Source organism: Xenopus laevis, chromosome 5S, assembly GCF_017654675.1.
Source record: "Xenopus laevis strain J_2021 chromosome 5S, Xenopus_laevis_v10.1, whole genome shotgun sequence".
Taxonomy (NCBI): Eukaryota; Metazoa; Chordata; class Amphibia; order Anura; family Pipidae; genus Xenopus; species Xenopus laevis.
The window spans coordinates 119554106-119569252 of record NC_054380.1 but is presented as its reverse complement, the minus strand read 5'-3'; positions in this window follow the sequence as shown (position 1 = coordinate 119569252).

Genomic DNA, 15147 nt, shown 5'->3' with positions numbered 1-15147 from the left:
AGTTGGATCTAGTAACCCTTTGTATTGTCAAGCATAGAGGTAAGTTGATATCTATATATAACAAGTTGTTATCTTATATTTTTTACTCCACTACACTGTCACTATAAAGTGCAGTCACAAGAACTCTTTACCTATTCTCTCCTATGTTACACCCATTAGCAGTGCACCCAGTGAATTCAGAGCTTTGCAAAGTTCACAACAGGTGTTACAGTGGTTACATGTGGTTGTTTTTTTTTGTCTCGGGGTGGTTTTATGTGCTGTGAGGAAATAACACTTGGGCCTGAGGCTTTTAATAATGCTATAAATTAACACCTATTGTGCTCCCAGCTAACAACAGGTCTAATCACTAGTATGCGTGTATATACTCTCACTTGATCGAGTCCAAAACCGTGCTTCAATCTGTGCAAAATCTTAAAGGCATACTGTCATGGGAAAAATTTTTTTTTTCCAAAACAAATCAGTTAATAGTGCTGCTCCAGCAGAATTCTGCACTGAATCCATTTCTCAAAAGAGCAAACAGATTTTTTTTTATATTCAATTTTGAAATCTGACATGTGGCTAGACATATTGTCAATTTCCCAGCTGCCCCAAGTCATGTGACTTGTGCTCTGATAAACTTCAATCACTCTTTACTGCAAGTTAGAGTGATATCACCCCCCTTCTTTTTCCCCCCAGCAGCCAAACAAAAGAACAATGGGAAGGTAACCAGATAGCAGCTCCCTAACACAAGATAACAGCTGCCTGGTAGATCTAAGAACAACACTCAATAGTAAAATCCATGTCCCACTGAGACACATTCAGTTACAGGAAAAACAGCAGCCTGCCAGAAAGAATTTCTCTCCTAAAGTGCAGGCACAAGTCACATGACTGGGGGCAGCTGGGAAATTGACAAAATGTCTAGCCCCATGTCAGATTTCAAAATTGAATATAAAAAAAATCTGTTTGCTCTTTTGAGAAATGGATTGCAGTGCAGAAGTCTGCTGGAGCAGCACTATTAACTGATGTGTTTTGAAAAAAAACATGTTTCCGATGACAGTATCCCTTTAAACACTCTTCTTTTCTATGGAGCAAGACGTGGGTGACAGCCGGTCCAACAATAAGCAAGAAAGCTAATGCAAGTGAAATTTTGCAGAGTTGAGTTTGTGTAATGCTATTCAGATTTAGGGTGTGTTTTTGTATTCATGCCAGTGAATGGGAGAGAAAGTAAAGGGAACATATTGTACAAAGCCTCCAAACGTATGTTCCCCCTTTATTAGCCTGTCCTGGCACTTTAACAAAAGTTGGCCCTGATTAGATGCATCCTGGTGATTGTTTTTCGTTGCAAGTCAAACTTCAACTCATACGGCATTAGGCAGCAAACCTCAGTTTCATTCAATTTCTGCTCTGAGTGTTAAGAGCAATGAACCAGGAGCTGCTTAAATATTTAGTATAAACTTAATTATCTTATTACTTTATTCACACTAAGAGCTACTGTATAATCCCACATTTGCACATAGTTCTTTGAAAGTCTGTTTATTTTCTTCCATTCCATGTAAATATTCACCATCGTCTGGTGGATATTTTACCTTATGTCATAGTTTAATTGCCTGGAGCCTCTCTGCTTGGTTGTTGTCCCCAACATTAGCTTTTTTTTGGGGGGGGGGGCAATATCCAAGATTGCCACCTATTTTGTAAAGGCATAAGACCACCAGTAACGGGATGAATTTGGAAGTTTTGGCTTGTCTTCCTACAGAATAACTCTCTGATTGTCAGCCTGAGGGTGAGGGATCACATTGAACGATCAAACCATAAACACTTAACCCAAGTTAATTACATAACTGCTTGATTTAAACTGCAAGTCCTCTCTTCACCTTATTCCAAATGCAAAGAAAGAGCAAAAAGAAGTGGAGACAGGGAACTTTGAATTAAAATCTATTTTCAGACTGCCATGGACTGACAGCAAGTTACCTTTTACTGTGCTAGTGCCACTGGTTAATGGAGGAGGGCACAGTTTGTGTTACTGGCAGGCTCCCTTAGTCTTACATATACTCAATACTAAATGCTCAAATTGCTGCAGATTCGCTAGCAAAATAATACTGAGGACAATACTCTGCGGAATGGGTATTTTTCATACAGTTGTGTTCAGAATAATAACAGTGTGGTTAAAAAAGTGAATGACACTCAAAATCCATATAATAGCTTTAATACACATAAATGCATTGGGAACACAAAGCATGAAGAAAAATTGATCCAATTTGTGTTATTCCTTTACAGAAAGCAAAGAAAAGTGAATATTAGGCTGTTCCAAAAAATAGCAGTGTCTGCATTCTTCTTTACAAACTCATTCACTGTATGAATTGAAAAATGTTTTAGCTTTCCTTTAAATGACTGAACTAATATTTAGTTGTATAATCAGTGTTTCTGAGAACTGCTGCACATTTGTGTTGTATGGAGTCCACCAACTTCTGGCACCTGTTACATTCCACAATTCTTCTGTATTTCTTGCTTTTGCCTCAGAAACAGCATTTTTGTTGTCACCCGAAAATCTATTGGATTAGGGTCTGGGGATTGTGTTGGCCACTCCATAACATCAATCTTGTTGGTCTGGAATCAAGATGTTGCTCTTTTACTAGTGTGTTTGGGGTCGCTGTCTTGTTGATACACCTATTTCAAGGACATTTCCTCTTTGGCATAAGGAACCACGACTTCTTTAAGTATTTTGATGTATTTAAACTGATCCATGATCCCTGGTGTGAGATAAATAGGCCCAACACCATAGTATGAGAATTATCCCCATATCACGATGCTTGTGCCACCATTTTTCACTGTATTTACACTGTTCTGTGACTTGAATTCAGTGTTTGGGGTTCATCTGTGGCCCCTAGACCCAAAAAGAACAATCTTGTTTTCATCAGTCCACAAACTGTTGTGCCATTTCTCTTTAGACGTACACGTATAGAAACAGATCCGCACACACTTGAGCACCCCTTTTATTTTTGCGACCAAACACATCAACATTTCTGGGGGGAACACACTCCCTTCATCCACTTGGATGAAGGGAGGGTGTTCCCCCAATGAAACGTTGATGTGTGATGAAGGGAGGGTTTTCCTCCCGAAACGTTGATGTGGTTGGTGGCAAAATAAAAGGGGTGCATTCCCCGACTGCATAAACGCGAGTGTGTGCGGATCCATTTCTATACGTGTATGTTGCTAGGGGACCCGGCCAGGTCAATGGAAGAATGCACCACCATTGCAGGACTGGTGAACTACAGGTGTGCGGTAAGAAAATTACATTGTATCCATTTCTCTCTAGTCCAGTCAATGTGTTCTTTGACAAATTGTAAGCTCTTCAGCACATCTTTTTTTCAACAATGGGACTTTGGTGGGGCTTCTTGAAGATAGCTTGGCTTCACATAAGCATCGTCTAATTGTAACAGTATCACAGGTAACTTTACACAATTTTTGATCTTCCTGGAGTTGATCATTGGCTGAGTCTTTGGCACTTTGGCTATTCTTTTATCCATTCCAATGGTCATTTCAGTTTTTTTTCCCCACGTCTTTCAGGTTTTGGTTGCCATGTTCAAGCATTTGAGATCATTTAGCTTAGCAGCCTATAATTGTCTGCACTTCTCTGTGTTCTTTATGTTTTCCCCTCTCCAATCAACTTTTTAATTAAAGTACTCTGTTCTTATGAACAATGTTAGGAACGACCCATTTTACTCTGCCTTCCTTCCACAATAACCCCTGTCAGTCTCTACCCTGCCTGCTAATTTGCATTTGTTCTGCTCCATTTGCAGTTATGACGAACATAATGAGAGACTTCAGCCTAATAATATGTCATTAGGGCGAGAATGATCCAGTCCTAGGTATTTTTAGAACCTATTTCTCTATAAATGCTAATATGAAATAAGGTCTAAAGAATGCCCAGAGTGGATTATTATCACTATTAGTATTTTATTTTCCAAATGCATTAACCCCACAGCCTACCTGTATCTGTTGGAAATGCTATATTGATGCACTAATGAGTCACTGCTGACTATTGCACACTGATATCATCATTGAACTAATACAGTATTGCAAAAGCTGATTCACTAAGGGTCGAATATCGAGGGTTTATTAACCCTCGATATTCGGCTAGGAATTAAAATCCTTCGAATATCGAAGTCGAAGGATTTAGCGCAGATAGTTCGATCGAACGATCGAAGGATAATTCCTTCGATCGAACGATAAAATCCTTCGAATCGAACGATTGAAGGAATATCCTTCGATCAAAAAAAGTTAGCCAAGCCTATGGGGACCTTCCCCATAGGCTAACATTGACTTCGGTAGCTTTTAGATGGCGAACTAGGGGGTCGAAGTTTTTTTTAAAGAGACAGTACTTCGACTATCGAATGGTCGAATAGTCGAACGATTTTTAGTTCGAATCCTTCGATTCGAAGTCGTAGTCGCAGGTCGTAGTAGCCCATTCGATGGTCGAAGTAGCCCAAAAAATACTTCGAAATTCGAAGTTTTTTAACTTCGAATCCTTCACTCGAAGTTAGTGAATCGGGCCCTAAGTGTGGGTATTGAATTTTTTTTTTTTTAGTTTTTATTTTGAGTACATTTTTTCATTTGGTGTCATGATGAAAAACTAATCTGGGGTAATTCAGCTTTTATAATGCGTAAGTGTTGTTGGTATGGCAATGCTGCCACATTTTTAATTGTAGGCGTAAGTAGTTATGTGTGTAGCCACATTTCCACCCATCATTTTCATTACGGCAATGACATTTTGGCAGCAAAACTGACCTTCAAATTATAGCTAGGATAAATTCTCTGCTACGTCAACATTAAAGGAGAACTAAACCCTAAAAATGAATGTGGCTAAAAATGCCATGTTTTATATAGTGAACTTATTGCAGCAGCCTAAAGTTTCAGCTTGTCAATAGCAGCAATGATCCAGGACTTCAAACTTGTCACAGGGGGTCACCATCTTGGAAAGTGTCTGTGACACTCACATGCTCAGTGGGCTCTGAGCAGCTGTTGAGAAGCTAAGCTTAGGGCTCGTCACTAATTATCAAGCAGAAAATGAGATTGGTCTGTAATATAAGATGATGCTACAAGGCTGATTATTAAATTCTGATGCTAATTGCACTGGTTTCTGTGCTGCCATGAAATAATTATCTGTATTAATTACTAAGCCTTATATTGTGACATTTATACAGTATTCTATGTGTACTGTATATTGTGAGTGGGTCCCTAAGCTCAGTAAGTGACAACAGCACAGAGCATGTGCAGTGACTCAGCAGAAAAGAAGATGAGGAGCTACTGGGGCATCTCTGGAGACACAGATCTTTACTGCTAAAGGACTGTGGTTGCCTTGGGCTGGTACAGAAACCCAAAACATAATGTATAACATTTCTAGCTACTTCTTTAGATAAGCTTTAGTTCTCCATTAAGGGGCATATTTATTATGCTGTGTAAAAAGGCAGGATAATACACCACATATCGCCACACTTCGCTGTGTAAAAAAAGTCATAAAATTCTTTACACATTTTTTCTTATGTGACTTCAGCTGAAAATAACGGCGTCAAATCTGACGTTTGCATGATGTAAATTTACACACACCTTTTTTCATTTATTTTACTCAGCTTTTTACACCATTTTTTTTCTGCAAATTTTATTTTACACAGCATAATAACTATGCCCCTAAAACCACCAGCCCCTTTTCTTTAGTCGGTAGGCATGGAATATTTAATGTGTGTATTTGTTGGAACACTTATAAGTTTACTCTACAGTTTTAAAGCATTTCCCTTTACCAGCTCTTGTAAATTGACCCCATTGAGAGAAATGCTCAAGGGCTCATAGATGACGATTCTTTTGGGGCCAGAGCACACGCTCAGATTCGGGGAGATTAGAAGCCCGGCGACAAATCTCCTCTTCTTCGGGGCAACTAATCTCTTCATACTGCCTCCCGCCGGCTACAATATAAAATGCAGGATGGCACTCGGGGCAAAAATTCGGATGACTTTGGAAAACGAGGCGGTTAGAGGAGATTAGTCGCCCAGAGGAAGAGGAGATGTTGCCGGGTGACTAATCTCCCCGAATTGGAGTATGTGTCTTTGCCCGTAGAATTGTTATTGAGTGGTTATAAGCCCCCCCCCCATGGAGCACTACATACCTATCATTCCGAAATTCCTTCTCATGCCATTGAGTTCAGGTAACAGAGCTTTATGTTGTGTATAGTCTGTGCATCTGTCTCTGTAGAATTCTGTAGTAGTGTTTTGACTATTTATGCTCCCTTGGCTCTTAAAAATCCCAGTGCAGGTAGGGGCATGCACCGAGGTACTTATTCTAGGAATGCATTACATAAACCCTCTGTGTAATCACTGGGGCTATTATGCAAACTGTGTAAGGGGATTTGAGCAACAGGAAACCCCTTGGAAACTTGCATTGAGTGTCATGTATGGCCGACCCCATGATGGAGAAATACAGCACCATCAAAATAACAGAAATACAAATATCGCCTGTTGCCCAAAAATATTTTCTTCACCAAAAGTGCGGGCTAATAGAGCCCACACTCCGTTTGTGTGTAACAGTATTTTATTTTATTTTATTTTTTTTTAAAATTGGCTGGCCTGTGCTTTGACACTCACACCAAGAGGGAGCTAGCGTTGTGAGCAGCCATGTTGTGCAGAGTGCATGCACATTACGCTCTACTGAGGTCACACACATGCTCTTAATGAGCAAGTTGCTGCATTTACTCGTTATGCGCATGCATATGCTCCAACTTGGCTGCTCAAACCCAGCAGCTCCCTTCCGGTGCGGGTGTCCTAGTGCTGGCGGGGGGCAATTTAAAAAGAAAATAAAAACTACTGTTACCTCCAACCAGAGTGTGGGCTCTATTAGTCTATTATAAGGAGGAAAATATTTCCGGCTGACGGGTGCCCTTTAATGGAGAAGAAAAGGCACGCTTTACTTGGGGGGTGGCAAAAGTTAAGCACCCCAAGTGATCGCATGTACTTACCTGAAACCCCGGGCTGGTGCTCCTAAGGCAGAAAACTGCACTGGTTATTCCAGTGAGCACCATGGAGTGATCTGCTTCCGGCTTCTTCTTTCTTCAAGCTTTAACAAAGAAGTCGGCTACTTCATTCTACTGCGCATGCGTCTGCCCTTGGAAATTTGAGATAGAAGAAGAAGGAAGCTGATCACTCCAGTAGAATGAAATAGTCGACTTCTTTGTTAAAGTTCGGCTTTTTGTGCTACTGTGCATGTGCACCCGCGCTAAGAAAGAAGAAGAAGGAAGCCGATTGGTCATTGCTGCTCGCTGGAAGAATCCCCAGAACGGTGCAGTTTTCTCCTGATAGGAGCACCAGCCCGGGGTGTGAGGTAAGTATATATAATCACTTGGGGAGCCTAACTTTTGGCACCCCTAATTAAATATGCCTTTCCTTCTCCTTTAAATGAACTTTTAGTATGATATTATGAAACAATTTGCAATTGTTATTTAAATCTTTTGTGGTTGTTTATTTATTTAGCTTTTTGCTCAACGGCTCTCCGGTTTGGAATTTCAGCGACTATCTGGTTGCTAGGGTCTTCTGTATCTTAGCAACCAAATAGTGGCCCGTGACAAGACTATGAATAGGACAGGTATTCCACACAAGAATGAAGCGCTCACCTCCGTTTCTTATCCCTTGAGGACCAGGTGCTTAGCAGTCAAAATCCCACTCTGCCATGGGTATCAATCATATACAATGTCCAACAGACCGCAGCACACTGACGCGTTGTTTCTTGTGAAACTTTTGTGATTTATTGGCTCAGTAGACAAAAATGCAACGTTTCGAGTCTCACAGGACCCTTTATCAAGCATATAGTTACAATCATTACTCTGTGTTAAATAGTGAACAGGGAGGGCGGGGAAAGGTCAGGGGGAGTGGTGGGCGGGAACATCAATTACAACAAATCACATTTCTGATACATATAATGTGTAGCAATCAGATTATCATTAAACATTGTGTTTAGTGCCCATCTTCATGAGTATCATAAATAAGTGCATCAAGTGCATAGTATCATGTAAAAAATATATTATTTGTGCTAAAAAAATCTCCACTGATTAAAACCATTAAAAAATCTTTTTATTGTTTATTTTTAGAAAAAATTTTTTTTAGAAAAAATTTTTTTGTTTATTAATTTTGCTGGAATACCAGCAGTTAATCCCTGGTTAAACATGATCCTGTCTCGTTTTCATCATTTTAACAATTGGACAATCTGAGATGCTCATGTTACCTTTCTTGCAACTTTCTATTCCATGACTCATTTTGCAGAAGGTAATGATAGCACTCAGAATTATCCGATTCCCAAACCATTCTTATTACCCTTTAGAAAAAAAGAAGAAGAAGAAAAAATCATTAGTTTTCAAGGTGTAATAAGTGTAAAATTCAACAGTCTACTAACCAACTGATTAATAAATAAAGCAGGCGTGTAATCTCTATTCAATCCTCTAGGCCATACTGTGTCAAGCCTGTGAATCCACTGCATCTCCAGTTTGTGTAGCAACATCTGTCTGTCCCCCCCTCTTCTGGGTGGTTCAGCTGAGTCAATTATTTGGAATTTAAGTTGACTTACTGAATGTTTTGCTTCCTCAAAATGTGCAGGTACAGGTAATGTCGTTAACCCCTTACGTATAGTGGATTTATGTTTCGATATTCTGTCCTTAATTTTTTGGGTCGTTTCACCCACATATAAAAGTCCACAAGGACATTTCAATAGATAAATGACATAAGTGGACTCACAGGTGTAATATTGCTTGATGGCGTACTTCTTGCCCGAGTGTGGATGAAAAAATGTATCCCCTTTAATGACTGAGTTACACTGTGTGCAACTCAGACACGGGAATGTCCCGAATTTTGGCTTCTGTAAAAAACGAGTGTTTGATAGTTTATTGCTACCCACATCTGCTCTTATAAGTCTATCCTTAAAGTTTTTTGCTCTTTTATACGCTAACATTGGTGGTGACTGAAAACCAGCCACATCTGGTAGGCATGATTGTAATATATGCCAATGTTTGCGTATAATCTGCCCAACATGTTTGCTCGCCGTGCTGAAATTGCTCACAAAGGCCAGCCTATCCGTTTGTTTCTCTTTTGTTTCTCCTTTTAATAGTACTTCTCTGCTTTTATGTTGTACTTTGTCTAGACTGGTATTTAAAACCTTCTTGCTATATCCTCTTTTTGTAAATCTATTTGTCATATCTCTCAACTGTGCCTCACATAGGACAGGGACTGAATAAAAAAAAAGATAAGAACTAAAACTAACAATAATAACAATATTGCAAAAGCACAGAGAAACCACTTTTTTGGCTACTGGGGTTATTCATCATCATTTGTTTATATGTAAATAAAATAAATATATGTTATTGACCCCCATTTGTAAGCTGGAAAGATGCAGAAGGGGTAGGCAAATAATTACAAAAATAATGGAGACCATTTGCAAAGCTGCTAGGAATAGGACATTTTATAACATACAAGAAAGTAACTTTAATAGAAGACCACACAGACATCAGCGCTAAAAAAGTAACCCCCCACACAAAAAAAACTTTGGTGGCAGGGGCCTATAGAATATTAAAATAATACATTGGTGGCCAGGGGATTAAAAAAAAAAAACCCCCCACAAACTGTTGTTCAGTAGAATTCAAGGCTTCAGGACTTCAACTTCAGCTCCTTTTGTGACTTCGGGTCTTTTTGCCACTTCAGGACTTTAATTTTGGCTCCTTTCGTGACTTCTGGTCTTTTCGCCGCTTCAGGACTTTAATTTCGGCTGTTTTCGTGACTTCGGCTGTTCGGCTTTCCAGCACTTCTGCATTCGGCAACCTGCGAAATGGCCGCACGACTCGGGCGCTCATAAGGGGGGCCCGGCTCTTTCAAAAATGCAGCACTGCCGGGCCCCCCTTCAGGCCTGGGCCCGGGACACTTGTCCCCCCCTGTCCCCCCCTGATGGCGGCCCTGGGTATTTGTATTCCATCATTCAGATGGTGCTGTCACTTGCTTTTTTTCCTCTGAATAAATCTAGTGCACATATTTCTGGTAACTGCCTTAATTGGCCACTAGGTTGCAATCTATGATCAAAATAGTATAGATACGCTGGATTCCAGGCAGCTTTAACGTGTCCTTAGTGAAAATGCTGTCACAGAAATAGTCAATTCGAACTGTTCTAATTCTAATGTTCACTCCCTAAAACCTGCCAAGTTCATTTACAAGTCAACGGCAGAGGTCTGTTTAACGATTTGAATTTGTTAATTGCCTTCCCGACATTCGAGGTTTTTTTGGAGGGGAAACTCGATTTAAATTCGATTTGATCCGAATTTTCGGGTTGGGATATTTGATCAAATATTAGACATTCAGATTTTTTCTTAAATAGCCTCCTATTCGAGTTGTGAGTATATTCAAATTTATTAGAGTAAAAAAAAAAAATAAATTCGACCTTTGATAAATCTGTCCATCAATATCTGCTATACTGCCAAAATACTGCAGTCACCCAGTTTTATCAGCTTTAGCTATAATGAAAATGGCTGTTTAGTAGAGTATTGAATATTATAACTATAATAAAATATTATAATAAAAGTAGGGGGACAGCCCTTCAGCCATTACAATTTTAGAAGCATGTATGTAGCAAAAAGTTAAATTAGAAAAGCCATAAAGGGGTGGTTCACCTTTAAGTTAACTTTTAGTTTGTTATAGAAGGGCCAATTCTAAGCAACGTTTTGATTCGTCTTCGTTATTTTTTTTTTCGTTAGTTTTTTTTAATTACTCTGTATAACTTTCATTTGGGGGACGCTGTCTCCAGCAGCCAAAAACCTATTGTTCCGTGAAGCTACAATTTTATTACTATTATTACTTTTTATTACATATTTTTCAGCTCAGGTCCTCTCCAATTTATATACCAGTCTCTCATTCAAACCACTCGCTGGTTGCTAGGGTAATTATGTCCTTACCAATCATATAACTGGCGAAATTGCAAACTTGAAAACATGTGAAATAATTAAGAACCAAAAAATAATTTAAAAAAATGTGGAACAGTTGCAAATTGCCTTAATATATAACTTTTTTTTTTAATCATACTATAATTTAACTCTAAGGTGAACAACCCTTTTAAACAGAACAGCCATGGCTGAATACAACAAGGGCAGAGACACACGTGGAGACTCAGGGAGATTAAGTCGCCCAGCGACAAATCGCCTCTTCTTTGGGGGACTAATCTCCCCGAACTACCTTCCTGCTGGCTAGGATCTAAATCGCCGGCGGAATGGCAATTGGAAGGGTTCGTTTTCCGAAAGTCAGCAGAAGTTTCCTCGTGATGCAACTTCAGGCGGCTTCGGAAAACGAAGCATTCCGAGTGCCATCCCACCGGCAATTTACATTCTAGCCGGCTGGGTGACATTTAGGGGAGATTAGTCGCCCGAAGAAGAGTCGAATTGTCGCTGGGCGACTAATCTCCCCCAGCAGCCTCGTTTGCCACCACCCTTAGGTTGTGGAATGATGTTGTTGTGAGGGCAGATTCTCTTTATGCTTTGAAAAGGGGTTTGAAATTTTTCTTGGGCAAACATCTTAACATGGGCTTGCCAATTACAATTAATATAGATATTGGTATATACAGTTCAGAGTAATAGCTGTCTGACATCACTAACCTGATCAATCACTGTTTTTTGGTAGAAACTATATTTCGACATGGCAAATAATTTACTACAGGTATGGGACCTGTTATCCAAAATGCTTGGGTCCTGGGGTTTTCCGGATAACTGATCTTTCCGTAATTTATATTTTTATACCTAAAGTCTACTAGCAAATCCTGTAAACATTAAATAAACCCAATAGGTTGCTTTTGCTTCCAATAAGGATTAATTATATGTTAGTTGGGATCAAGTACAAGCTACTGTTTTATTATTACAGAGAAAAAGGAAATCATTTTTAAGGATTTGGATTATTTTGATAAAATTGAGCCTATAGGTGACAACCTTACCTAATTTGGAGCTTTCTGGATAATTGGTTTCTGGATAACGGATCCCATACCTGAAGTAGGTGTAGTAGTGTAATAGAAAACCAACAGACCCAACATTTATGACATACATGCTGCTCATTTTGTGTCATTGTAATGTTAATTGAGGCTTGTTCCAAATAATAGCAGTGTGGAGTTCGATTAGTGAATTCATTAATAAAAAACAGGTGTCAATTATGGCCCTTATTTAAGGAAGGAAGGAAGGAGCAAATGTTGTGCATGTGGTTATAGTGCATTCCTCTCTGAGAGCCATTTTTAAGGATTTTGACCTGCATTCACTGCTTTTGTTCTGAACATAACTGTGTGTATATATATATATATATATATATATATATTTATGTGTATAAATATATATGTGTATAGTTTATATAACTGTATGGAGGTGTCAGTGTTTGCAGGGGGGGACAAGCGTATCGGGCCGGGGCCGTATGTCTTGCCTCTGCGTTGCTGAATGCGGAAGTGTGAAAAGCCGAAGCCAATGCGCCGAAAAGACCCGAAGTCACGAAAAGACCCGAAGTCCCGAAAACAGCCGAAGCTGAAGTCCTGAAGCGGTGAAAAGACCCAAAGTCATGAAAGGAGGCGAAGTACTGAAGCCATGAGTTCAATTCTACTGAACACCAGTTTGTGTGTTTTTTTTAATCCCCTGGCCACCAATGTATTATTTTAATATTCTATAGGCCCCTGCCACCAATCTTTTTTTTAAAAATTTATTTTTTGGGGCCCCAAATTTTTTTTTAACTTGTAAGGGGCCCTTTGCCACCAAGTTTTTTTAAATTTTTTTTTTGGGGGCCCCAATTTGTTTTTAATTTATAATGGGGCCCCTGCCACCAATGTTTTTTTTTTTACATTTTTTTTGTTGGGGGCCCCTGCCACCAATTTTTTATAAGGGGGCCCTGACCATCAATAGCTTTTTATAACTTGTGTGGGGGGGTTACTTTTTTAGCTCTGATGTCTGTGTGGTCTTTTAACTGCGATGTGGAGTGGGCGGGATATGGGGTGGAGCTTGGTCGTCAGTGTGGGCGGAGCCCAGGGGACCCCAAAAAAAATAAATTTGTTGTACGGGGGCCCGTGATTTCTAATGGCGGCCCTGAGTGTTTGTATGTGTGCTGGGTTTCATTTGGAGGGGCTGAACTTGATGGACATGATCATTTTTCAACCGAACTTAACTATGTAACTAGCCAGACACAAGTGACAGTTAGGGTTGTCACCTGGCCGGTATTTTACCGGCCTGGCCAGTAAAAAGGATGGTTGATCCCAATGTTATGAATAGGGGAAAAAGATAAATATATAGGAAGGCCGGTATTTTTTTTCAGAAAAGGTGGCAACCCAGGTGACAGTAGCCACATTGCAGTGAAGAGGCTCTAAGGGTCAGGGCACACAGGCAGATTCGGAGAGATCATTTGTTTGGCGACAAATCTCCTCTTCTTCATGGTGACTAATCTCCACTAACTGCCTAAAATGTAAATCGCTGGTGGGATGGCACTCGGATTGATTCGTTTTCCGAAGATGCCAGAAATTGCCTCATGAGGAAACTTTGGGCAACTTCGGAAAACGAATCAATCCGAGTGCCATCCTGCTAGGGATTTACATTTTAGCTGGCGACTAATCTCCCCAAATCTGCCTGTGTGGCCTGACCCTTAAGCTGCTGGCCCAGAGTGAGTTTATCTAGTCATTGCTTGACTTTTACTAACCAGTCTAGTGAGAAGTGGGGTGCAACCTGGAAAGCACTGTTTGATAATCAAACTAATTTATCCCAAACTAAAACTGACAAAATTGGTCTATTGAGCTCTATAACTGGATATCTACACTTAACCAGCACAGGAATAGCCTTGAGCTGTTCATTTGGCTCAGTTCTGCCGAGTAGGAGCCACTCTCTTTATGTGCCAATGGGCTGTTGCTCAACCCTCATGCAAATAAATACTATCTTTACTTTTTGTCAGTAAAGCTGTGTAGTTTTTGTTTGTTTTGTCTGAATTTGTATTTCCTGTTTTTGTCTATTTTTCTTCTGGCAAACAAAAAGTTTTATGTCAGGGATGTACCCGAATGGCTATGTGACACAGGACATTTGGACTGCCATAGTAACAAGGCCAAAAACATTGCTAGTCAAATTGCCAGAATCTGCCAGCCATTGCTCTTTTAGAAGATTAAGGCAAATCTAATGGATAACTAACCCACAACATGGGAAAAAGTTGAACAAAGGGGCCATCCACCATCTGACCCTCCATGGTATCCCAGAGGCAGGCCAAATGAATGGACACTGTACAACTGGGCAGATGTTTGTGTGACCATGTCCAACACATTCACGCCCAAATGATCCAAATCAAAGGAGCTACAGGAAAAGAGGAGGTGTCGAGGCTATTCTTTACTACCTTATCTGCTGATGTAACCAGTGGCATGGTGCTTGGGCCAATTACATTTTAGGATTGGACAGATCAACTATGGTCCAATGGGATCACAGAATGATCTGTTGAAATCAACCATAAGCTGATATACATGTCCAGACTGTCAGGCATTATGGTCCAAACTGCCCAACCAATTCTGGACACATATAGCTAGCTTTACCCAGCAGTACTATATAGGTCTTATTGCTCAAAAATCCTGCTTGCCATTTTTTCTGCAAAAATGTATCCTCACACCAAGAGGTCTCGTCTTACCAATATTCTCCTTCCAAGTTATTCTCTGATTCTGGATGCAAAGCAAGCCAGTAGTGCCAATCAACCATTCTTAAACCTGAAACCCAGCAACCCACCAGCCTGTGATAATTACATTTCCCAGGATCTTCTCATTTCCCTTCCTCATCATCTGAAATATCTGAATGAATTCGGCATATGACAGTTTCCTTGCGTAAAAGTTGCAGGGCATTCCAAATCGTGACTATTTCTTTGAGCCAAAATATGTATATAAAGTTGGATTTGCTAAGGAATATCTTGTCTATTACTAATATGTCAACACCACAACTGGAAGTAGGTGGATTCTTACAACACCCAGAGCAGCCAGTATATGTCAGCACTTGTTATACACTTACAACACTGCATCTTGGGAAGTGGAACTAATAAAGGAGAGAAAGTTCTGCACAACCCTGTTTTGAAACACTTTAACCTACCCAAAAACTAAAAATGCACCATTGGATTCATATTTAGT